Raw genomic sequence first — 11,079 nt, 5'->3', positions numbered from 1 at the left:
ATTTGATGTGAGAACACCATTTCAATACAAGAAATGCATTTTGATATTGATTTTGATGCGATAAGAAGGCATAAAAAATCACCAACCTCAACTTTCCAAAGATCTAGTGAGTTCAGTTCAGGAGTTTATCAAAATGTATTTCGATACGAAAGATGAATTTTGATAAACATTTCAATATAGTGGAGGCATCCAAATTTTCCTGGAAAAGCATTCCAAAGATGTAAAAAATTTCAAGGTTCATCAAAATGAATTTCGATACAAGGAGATGCAATTTTGATACAAAGTGCAACATTTCAATATGAAAAGATACATTGAGATACAATTTTGATATAAGGTGTCAATACAAAAAGATACATTATGATACATGTTGTAATCAATCCAATACCACATTGGAAGCATGCCAAAGGTCTATAAGGTTTGGGCATTTATCGAAATGCAATTTGATACCACTATGGAGGTATCGAAATTTTTTCTACAAACTACAATTTCTAGAATTTCACTTCAAGGCTTTCCCTATTTGGCTCTTTTACATGTCTTTGGACATTTTAGCACTTTTATTTATGTTTTTAGCGTTAGGTTTTTATAAATACCATAAATTTCTTTAGGAACAAAGAGAGTAGAGAAGAAGAGAAACTTTTGAGTTTGGATACAACTTTTATAATTATTTAGTTTTCAATAAAATCTCTCATGATTCGGTTTAATTCAATGTATGACATTAATTTGAGCATGAGTGGCTAAATCCTCTCATTGGAGATGTAACAATAAATCACGAATAATTCGAGACAAAGGGATGATAAGAAAATGTGATATCTTTTAATGGTAGTAAGTTTCTAATCTTTAAATTTTTGTATAAAAGTTTAATTATTTGTTAGTTTGTCCCTATTAGAGATACATAGGATACATGCTAGGGGTCCTTTGATGCATAAGAGATTATGATCAATAGTTGACCTAGTGTGATCATATGTTAATGTAATTGATGACTGAGGAGAATACACCAAATGAATATCGGGTTTTAAATGTCCTAAAGGATAAAACATTGTATCAAATTATTTGTTGAATGACTATTAGAGAATGGATTTTAAGTTTGAAAACATGGTTCCAAACTTGGATGGCCTATATTGTGGTCTAATCTATGAAGGTAAAAAATCCTTTAATCATTATTTATTATCCCTCAATCCTAGGTTTGAGATTGGATTTGTGAAAATCTTTAGATTGGTTTATCATTGTTTTCTTAATTTATCCATCAAATCATAATTTCAATCTAATCATTTTTTTCAATAAAAATCACTACTTTTAGATAAAATTAGTTAAATTTTTTTTATTCCCTAAGGATGATAACCTAAAATACTACAAGTTGTGATAACTCTATCCTTCATTTTTCTTTACTAATTTTATCATGTATTTATGTTTTAATATTTTATTTGTAATAGAGATTTTCGGTCAAGAAAATGATGTTATTGCTAAGGAATTAGTAACAAGTTTTATCTAAGTCAATTAAGTATGTACTAATTAGTTTTTAATTTTTTTTGTTTTAAATAGTTGGTTTTCTTTAATAATAGGAATTTTATTTATTTCTAGTTTTTTACTTTTCATCTTCTTCTTACTTTCTATGCTTGTTTATAAAATGGATATTTTTACTAGACGCCAAAGACAAATTTAGCCAATTCAAGCAAGTATAAATGACCTAACAAATGATCAAAGCAACAACAACAATCAATAAGTTAGGCATTTCCAATCCTATAGGTTGATGAGGGATCATCTTAACCCTCCTAGGGTCAACAAACAGTACTCATGCTTCATTGCCCCTTAAGAACATATCATGATCAAACTATAACCAGTGTCAATGTTACCTATTTTAAGAGGGAATGAAGGGGATAATCCTTTATAAAGCATAAAAGTTCAGAAAAGAAAAAAAAAAAAGTTTACAAACCTTAAAGAATAAAAAAAAAATAGAAATTATTTTTTAGGCTTTCTTTCTAGTAGACTAGTAGTATTTTTAAGGTTATCTTTTGACCAGAAGCAAAACACATGATGACAAAATGATGAGCTCACAGTTGTGATGCCTACTATGATTTTGACTTTTAGCAAATGTAGTCATTGTCTGGATCTATATGATTATAAAAATATCAATGGTTCTACTATGAAATAAAAAAAGGGATTAACTAAATTCCATAATTGAATTCTAATTTAAAATTAACTAAATAATGGTAATTAAATTAAATTGCTGAATAAAAAATATTATTTTTCTTTTTCTTTTGTGTGTGGTTTTTTTTTTTTTTTTTTTTTTGTCATCCGGGTAATTTGAAATTTGTTTCTAAATTTTTTTATGGAAAATAAGATAATAACGGGGAATTTCCCAAATATTTATGATACCATAGAGTAGTTTGTTGGAATGAAATGTGAATCAAAAAAATAAATCATAAATCTTTTGGATTTTGGAATTAAAAATATTTGGCAATGAAAATTCTACTAAAAAGATGATCAATAAAAAAAAGGGAAACAAGAAAATTGTCTCTATGTCCTTGAAGTTGTCTCTCTCTTCATGCCTGCCTAGCTTCTTTGCCATGTCCGTCAACATTCGATGGCTGCCAAGTTATCCGGCGCCCATGGAAGTGTCCATTGACTGACTTTCTCATGTGGAATACACTCTTAAAAAACCAGTGACATCCCATCTTATTTCTCATATATGAAGTACCAAAAATCTTCACTGTCAAGTGCCAATTCATGAGCACACCTCCAAAATACCATTTTAGTGGAATCCAAAGGTTCTCAAAAAATGGTGGGGCTCGAAGCCATGGTTACGTACCCAGGTATTGGTTTTCTGCTAAACCCCGTCTTTTTACGTGCCTTTTCTGCCTCATTGCATCTAGTTTTGTTGCTTCTCCTGTTTGTATCATGGGTGTGCAAGAGAATCAACGGGGGTGCTCTTGAAAATTGTAAGAGGACTAGGTTTTTGTACTATAAGCAAACGTTTGCATGCTGTCAGGGTCTGTCACTGTTGAATTTCTTCTTGTGTTTTTTGAACTACTTTTATTGGTACAGAAATGGCTGGTCTGGTGAAACGCTGGTCACACTTTTGGATTTAGTGCTCAGAACACTTTCCTGGGGAGCAGTTTGTGTATATTTGCACACTCAATTCCATGGTTCTGTTGAACCAAAGTTCCCGTTTTTGTTAAGAGTTTGGTGGGGATTTTACTTCTCCATCTCTTGTTATTGCCTTGTTATAGACATTGTTAAGAAAGACCAGTCCCTACAAGTTCAATTTTTGGTGCCCGACATTGTCTACGTCATAACTGGTCTGTTCTTGTGCTATTCCGGGTTTTTGGGAAAGAATCAAGGTGAGGAATCAATTCTTAGGGAACCACTTTTGAATGGTGGCACCAGTATAAGTATAGTAGAGTCTGATGAATCCAAGGGGGAAGAAACTGTGACCCCCTTTTCAAAAGCTGGTTTTTTTAGCCTTCTTACTTTCTCTTGGATCGGTCCCTTGATTGCTGAGGGTAACAAGAAAACATTAGACCTTGGGGATGTTCCTCAGCTTGATACCAGCAACAGCGTTGTAGCGGTCTTTCCAGCATTTAGAAATAAGCTCCAGTGTGATTGTGGTGGAAGTAATGGAGTGACCACGCTTAAGCTGGTGAAAGCATTGATCTTTGCATTTTGGGCAGAAATCTTATTGACGGCTTTATTCCTACTTCTGAACATATTAGCTTCTTATGTTGGGCCCTATCTTATTGACACCTTCGTTCAATATCTCAATGGGCGGAGGGAATTAAAAAATGAAGGCTATGTTTTGGTTATGGTCTTTTTTCTTGCGAAGCTTGTTGAGTGCCTTTCACTGAGGCAGTGTTCCTTTAGATTGCAGCAGGTTGGTTTTAGGATCAGAGCAGTAATGATCACAATGATCTACAACAAGGGTTTGACTCTTTCCTGCCAGTCAAAGCAGGGTCATACTACTGGAGAGATCATTAATTTTATGTCTGTTGATGCGGAGAGAATTGGGGATTTCATTTGGTATATGCACGGACCATGGATGGTGATTGTGCAAGTTACTTTAGCCTTGCTAATCTTGTATAAAAACGTCGGCCTTGCTTCAGTTGCAGCTTTCTTTGCAACTGTAATTGTTATGTTGGCAAATGTTCCACTGGGGAAATGGGAAGAGAAGTTTCAGGGCAAGTTAATGGAATCAAAAGATAAAAGGATGAAGGCAACATCTGAGATTTTAAGAAACATGAGGATTCTCAAGCTTCAGGGATGGGAGATGAAGTTTTTGTCTAAAATTGTAGACCTTCGGAAGAATGAGACGGGGTGGTTGAAAAAATATCTTTACACTTCAGCCATGACCACTTTTTTTTTCTGGGTTGCCCCAACATTTGTGTCCGTGGTCACCTTTGGAACTTGCATGCTTATAGGAATCCCGCTTGAATCAGGGAAGATCTTATCTTCACTTGCAACATTCAGGATACTTCAACAACCCATCTACCTTCTTCCTGACCTAATCTCAATGATAGCTCAGACTAAAGTATCCCTTGACAGAATTACATCCTTTCTTCGTCTAGTTGACCTGCAGAGTGATGTTATCGAGAGGCTTCCAAAAGGTAGTTCTGATACAGCAATTGAGATAGTGGATGGGAATTTCTCTTGGGATTTATCTTCCCCTAATCCAACACTGAAGGATATTAATTTGCGGGTGTGCCCTGGCATGAGGGTTGCTGTTTGTGGTACTGTAGGCTCAGGCAAGTCAAGCTTACTATCTTGTATGTTGGGAGAAGTGCCTAAGATATCTGGTATCCTTAAGCTGTGTGGAACAAAGGCCTATGTTGCTCAGTCTCCTTGGATACAGAGTGGCAAGATAGAAGAGAACATCTTGTTTGGTAAGGAGATGGACAGAGAAAGGTATGAAAGGGTCCTTGATGCATGTTCCTTGAAGAAGGACCTGGAGGTTCTCTCATTTGGTGATCAGACGGTTATAGGTGAGCGGGGAATCAATTTGAGTGGTGGCCAGAAGCAAAGAATACAGATTGCACGTGCACTTTACCAAAACGCTGATATTTATCTGTTTGATGATCCTTTCAGTGCTGTGGATGCTCATACAGGAACCCATCTCTTTAAGGTAATTTCTTTCTCTTCTAAAAGCCTGAGTTTGATCAATATACATATATATGAAATAAAACATGTTATCTATTCAATGCCATTGCATTAAGTAGAAATTGAGCTATCCTTGTATGTTTAAATATGCACTGCTATGGGCTATATGAGATTTGGTTCTTGGTCTGGCTGAGGTAATTAGGGACCCTTGCTAACCCATTGCCCTTTGTTCTGTTTCCTTTCCCTTTTATTATATATAATAAATGAAATAAAAATAAAAATAAAATCTTTCATTGATCTTATTTGTAAGTAACCTTCATATAACAGGAATGTTTGCTGGGTCTCTTGGGTTCGAAAACTGTGATCTATGTTACACATCAAGTAGAGTTCTTACCTGCTGCTGATCTCATACTGGTGAGTAATTACCATTTTTTTTCTTCCCTGCCTTTGTTTCCATTAGATAAACTGAAGAAATGTAGCATACCCGCAGGTCATGAAAGATGGAAGAATTACACAAGCTGGAAAGTACAATGAAATTCTCAACTCTGGAACTGATTTTATGGAACTTGTTGGTGCACATAAGAAAGCTTTGTCAGCACTCAATTCTGTAGAGGCAGGGTCACTTTCAGAAAAATTAAGTATCCATGAGGATAGTGATAATATTGGTGGTACTTCTGAAGTAGTTGAAAAATAAGAAAACGGAGGTGGCCAAAATGGTAAAGCAGAGGAGATAGATGGGCCAAAAGGTCAGCTTGTTCAAGAAGAGGAGAGAGAGAAAGGTAAAGTTGGGCTATGGGTTTATTGGAATTACATGAGGACAGCATATGGAGGGGCTCTTGTGCCCTTTATACTGTTGTCACAGATTCTCTTTCAGCTGCTTCAAATTGGAAGCAATTATTGGATGGCTTGGGCAAGTCCCGTGTCAGATGATGTGAAACCTGCAGTTAGAGGTTCTACTCTCATAATTGTTTATGTAGCTTTGGCTGTTGGAAGTTCTTTTTGCGTCCTTTCTAGAGCCATGCTTCTTGTAACAGCCGGTTACAAGACAGCTACTATACTCTTCAATAAAATGCATTTGTGCTTTTTCCGTGCCCCAATGTCATTCTTTGATGCCACCCCAAGTGGACGGATTCTAAACAGAGTAAGTGCAAATATGAATGCATATCTATTGCTGCCTTGCATTTTTCCCCATTGACCAAAATGAAGTGTTAGAATATCACTTAATTGATCCTTCATTTTTTTTTTCAGGCTTCTACAGACCAAAGTACGATTGATACAAACATTGCAACGCAAGTTGGGGCATGTGCCTTCACATTGATTCAGCTCCTGGGAATTATTGCAGTAATGTCACAGGTTGCATGGCAGGTTTTCATTGTCTTTATTCCTGTGGCTGCAACCTGCATCTGGTATCAGGTAACCATTGTGAACCTGTTTGGACCTCTTCTCGTTCTTTAATGCCAACACATGGCTTTGTCACATGACATCTCATGCTCTGCAGTTAACATCACCTTATGTTTCTCATATTACATTATTTATTTTCTTCGCTAACATATGCCATGTACTCTTGCAGATTAGATTATCAATCATATCTGTCCATGAAAATGCCAGTAGTTTTAAAATCATTTTGCCTATAAACTGAGCTTTAATCCAAAATGTTGCTTAGGAAAAAATTGGAGTAGTGCATTGCTTACTGAGTAATTTGATTCGTTTTAAACCAACTGCATTAAAATGAAATCCTAATTCAGGATAACTCCTACAATTCATGGCATGTTCATGTTCCTTTCTGATCCAGCTGAGCTGGGGCTCAATCACAAGCATTGCATATTGAGGTACCAATATGAATGTGCCTTGCCAATTAATATGGCCTCAGAATGAAAGTCTCTCTAATATGGTGGTTTTTTAGTGCCAATTCATTTTTCAGATAAGGGTAATGAAATTGGCTGCAAGATAGACTGCAGGTTTTTCTGTTTAGATGCAATGTTTAAGTAATGTATTTCTATTTTTTTTATCATTTCCAAAACCATTTTTCTCCCTCGGTACTCCTTAAAGCTTAGATTTATATCATATATGAGCAAAAGGTTCTTTCATGGTTATAATTATGCAGCAATATTACATACCTTCAGCACGAGAACTATCAAGATTGGCCGGAGTATGCAAAGCTCCAGTAATACAACATTTTTCTGAAACCATATCAGGATCTATGACCATCAGGAGCTTTGATCAAGAATCTAGATTCAGGGACACAAACATGAAATTGATAGATGGGTATATACGGCCCAAATTTAGCATTGCTGGTGCAATAGAATGGCTGTGCTTCCGCTTGGATATGCTATCTTCTGTTACATTTGCCTTCTCTTTGGTTTTCTTAATCTCTGTTCCAGACGGAGTAATTGATCCTGGTAAGTAGCTCTGATCTGGTTTATTCACTGATTATCCATTTCACTCTCAGTAGCAAATGGCATAGGAGAATTACTAATACTCTTTTCCACTTCCATTAAAGGTCTTGCAGGCCTAACAGTGTCATATGGACTTAATTTGAACATGACACTAGCTTGGGTAATATGGAATTTTTGCAATATGGAGAATATAATTATATCAGTTGAGAGAATACTTCAATACACTTCCATTCCAAGTGAGCCGCCTCTTGTCATAGAAGAAAACAGGCCAGCATGTTCTTGGCCTTCACATGGACAAGTTGATATTCAGGATTTGCAGGTAATTTCAATTTGTATATATGCTAGAGGGTTATTCATGGTTTGGTCTGGCCAGAGGAATTTCCATATGTTTGATGACGGTGAGTGTGGATGTAGGTCCGCTATGCCCCACACATGCCACTTGTATTGAGAGGTCTCACATGCACTTTCCTGGGAGGAATGAAGACTGGCATTGTAGGGAGAACTGGCAGTGGTAAATCAACCCTCATACAGACCCTCTTTCGAATTGTTGAACCTGCCACTGGTCAGATTATGATAGATGGTACCAACATCTCTTCCATTGGACTACATGATTTGCGGTCCAGACTAAGCATTATCCCTCAGGATCCAACCATGTTTGAAGGGACTGTACGGAGCAACCTTGACCCACTTGAAGAGTACTCAGATGAACAGATTTGGGAGGTAGGCTTTGTTTATTCTATTGATATACTCAAAAAGTAAGGTGGACATGTGGTTTTCCTCTACTATGTTTTCTTAAGACAGTAGAAAAATAGTTTTCTTTTGCTTCATTTATTAATATTGTACAAATGAATTATTGCTTTCCTAACTCATTGGTTCAGGCTCTGGATAAGTGCCAGCTTGGGGATGAAGTCAGGAAGAAAGAAGGAAAGCTAGATTCTGCAGGTTATTTCTCCCGCTTTGCTAACATAAAATTTAAATAGGAACCTCATCTAAGTCTCCTAATATTGATGTGAATTTGGAAGTTACTGAGAATGGAGAGAATTGGAGCATGGGTCAGAGGCAGCTGGTTTGTCTTGGCCGAGTGCTACTCAAGAAAAGCAAGGTCTTGGTGCTTGATGAAGCTACCGCATCAGTTGATACAGCCACCGATAATCTGATTCAGCAAACCCTTAGACAACACTTTGTCGACTCTACAGTCATAACCATTGCACATCGAATTACTTCTGTCCTCGATAGTGACATGGTTCTACTTCTGGATCATGGTTAGTACTGTCAACACGATCTCACTCTAACTTCATCTGCATTCGTCTTGATTTATTTCCCTGGAACTGCTGGTGCAGGACTTGTTGAGGAATATGATACCCCCACCAGATTGCTAGAGAACAAGTCGTCGTCTTTTGCAAAGCTTGTAGCAGAGTACACTGTGAGGTCAAATTCTAGTCTTGAAAACGTGGCTGATACCTGAATCAGAAAGCCCGCTTGCTTCACCCTTCAACAACTTCAACTTAAAATCTTACTTGACAATGACGACAACTGAAATGCAGTTACAATCCCATATGCAGTAGTCTTTTTCTTCCCCTCTATTTTCCATATAAGAGTCATTCATCACATGATGGGTATCGTAGAAGCAGATTATCAATGGTTTGAAGGTCGCATTCAACTGTATGCCACTTAGGTAGGACTTAACACAGAAAGTTTCTTCAGTCCCAAGTAGAGAGAGACTTCTTCCTTTGTTCCTTTAATTTATATTTTTGTATTATGATCATATGAATGAGATGATCAGTCGTCTATCAGTGATCCTTTGCTTTCTCCTCCTTATCCTTGATATGTTATTAATGGATCAAGAGTTTTCATTGTTCCAAAATTACACTTCTTCATTCATAACTTTATGTTGAAAGCATATTGAAAACTTTTCCTAATTCAGAACTTATTCCCCACTTTGAATTATGTTCTATGCATCCAACATATATTATAAACCTAATCTTTTTTTTTTCTTTTCTTTTTTGGTCTTACCTTATTTTTACATTCATAGCAAGAGGTCATGAATAGAAAATGTATTACCATATATTCCCATAGCTAAAAATAATGTAAGGAAAAAAAATTAATTAAATCTTATTACATTTTTATATTATCTTATTGTTTGTATTTTTTGAAAATTATAACTTTTATAAAAAATCAAAGTTGATGATTATAGTTTTAGCTTTTTGTTTATGGATTAAATTTGATCATCCATTTTAACTTTTTTCTTAATTAAAATGTTTCATATTTTTAATTAAAGAAGATAAGTGTGGACCCCGCATTTCGGCTCAATGCGTTTCCCACTCGATGGCGAGCTCGATTTTAATTTTGAAAAATTGATTTTATTTGATTAAGAAAACTGACTTGGAGTCGCCACTTATTTTTGTTTTATCTTTAAAGGGTAAACAAAATAAGAAAGAAAAACCCTAAGTGTGACTCCTTACTTTGGAAAAGGTGGTCTGTGAAAAACCGGATCGGGTTCGGGGGTCAGGTTACTTATTGGGAAGGTACGGTAACGACCGTAGCACCCCTCTAAGTCCCTAAAGTCGGGTCTCTACTAATAAAATGAAGCTGATGTGGCAATTGATGAGAAAAAACAATGAATACTCGAATCGATCATGCCCGTATGAGAATTAAAACAAGCACAAGGAGTGACCATAATGCGAGAAAATACATACCTGGGTGGCAAACCAATATGCGCTATCAAGAGGGGGGTTAGTAAATCTATATAGGATGAATATATACATATCACAAAGCAGAACAAATCAATCACGCATGACAATTAAATCAATCAATCAATCAATCGATCATAAAATCATATGTGTCGAGCCCTCACCAAAGCCCGATGTATCTTGCACAAATTAGTCTCACAAATTCCATTCATGCTTATGTAGAACCAAGAAAACAGAAGGTTTATTTGAGAGCTGAAGTAGAATTAAAACTGTTTGAGTGAAAATTGGATTCCTTGGAATTTATTTGAAGATTGGAGTTTTGGGAATTAGATTTAAGAATTGGAATTTTGGGAACTAAATTTGAAAGAAATTAGAATTTTGAAAATTGGAAATTGAGTTCAGAAGTCGGAAAATTGGAATTGTCTAATGATGGAATTTTAAAATAAATAGAATAATAATAATAACGAAAATAATAATTGAATAAATAAAACATGAATTTTGGAATCTTTGAGATTGGAAGTTTTAAAGAATTGATTAAAAATGGAGTTTTAAAATAAATGAATGAAATATTAGTGATTAAATAAATTGAAGTGAGTATGAGAATTTTCGGGATTTAATTCAGAAATCGGAAGTTTTAAAGAATTGATTAGAAATGGAGTTTTAGAATAAATGAATGAAGTATTAGTGATTAAATAAATTAAAGTGAATATGAGAATTTTCGGGATTTAATTTGGAAATCGGAAATTTTATAGAATTGATTAAAAATGGAGTTTTAAAATAACTGAATGAAATATTAGTGATTAAATAAATTGAAGTGAGCATGAGAATTTTCGGAAATTGGAATTTTGATAAAATAAGTCGATATGAAAAACAAAATTTCAGAAATTGTAATTAAATTTAAACAT

General features: G+C 35.3%; 1 pseudogene; it reads left to right on the top strand.

Annotated features, from left to right (window-relative positions):
- Positions 1-2,761: 2,761 nt before the first annotated feature.
- On the top strand, positions 2,762-9,348 carry LOC117908852 (annotated as a pseudogene).
- The last annotated feature ends 1,731 nt before the right edge of the window (positions 9,349-11,079 follow it).

This window comes from Vitis riparia, chromosome 19 (assembly GCF_004353265.1).
Source record: "Vitis riparia cultivar Riparia Gloire de Montpellier isolate 1030 chromosome 19, EGFV_Vit.rip_1.0, whole genome shotgun sequence".
Taxonomy (NCBI): domain Eukaryota; kingdom Viridiplantae; phylum Streptophyta; class Magnoliopsida; order Vitales; family Vitaceae; genus Vitis; species Vitis riparia.
This window is presented reverse-complemented; position numbering and strand designations above follow the sequence as displayed.